This window comes from Egretta garzetta, unplaced genomic scaffold (assembly GCF_000687185.1).
Source record: "Egretta garzetta isolate BGI_Z169 unplaced genomic scaffold, ASM68718v1 scaffold786, whole genome shotgun sequence".
NCBI lineage: Eukaryota > Metazoa > Chordata > Aves > Pelecaniformes > Ardeidae > Egretta > Egretta garzetta.
In genome coordinates this window covers 4,516-4,897 of record NW_009259991.1, presented here as the reverse complement: position 1 = coordinate 4,897, position 382 = coordinate 4,516, and positions in this window count along the sequence as shown.

Here is a 382-nt window from a genome sequence, read left to right as displayed (position 1 = left end):
CCGGCCGGGGCGCCCCAGCAGGTGGGGGTGGGGGGGGGGCTGCCCCTTTGCCCCCAACAGCGCTGTGGGGGAGCAGGGCCCTGCAGGGTCGGGGGGGCTGGTGGCAGACCCCCAGTGTGGGGCAGGGAGTGGGTCGGGCACGGCCGTGGCTGTTTGCACGGGGGGCTGCTCCCCGAGCCGGGAGGAGGGGGGGGTGCTTGGGAAGTGGGGGTTAAATTTACAATAAAATGGTGAAAAGTGCAAAGTCCATTCTGTTTATTGGTACAAGGCAGCGACCGGCCCCACAGCCCCTGCCCCCCTGGGCACAGCACCTTGGCCCTGGGGGGGGACACAGGCCGGCGCGGGCACCCCCTCGGCCCTGGCAGCCTGCGGGGCACGGGGG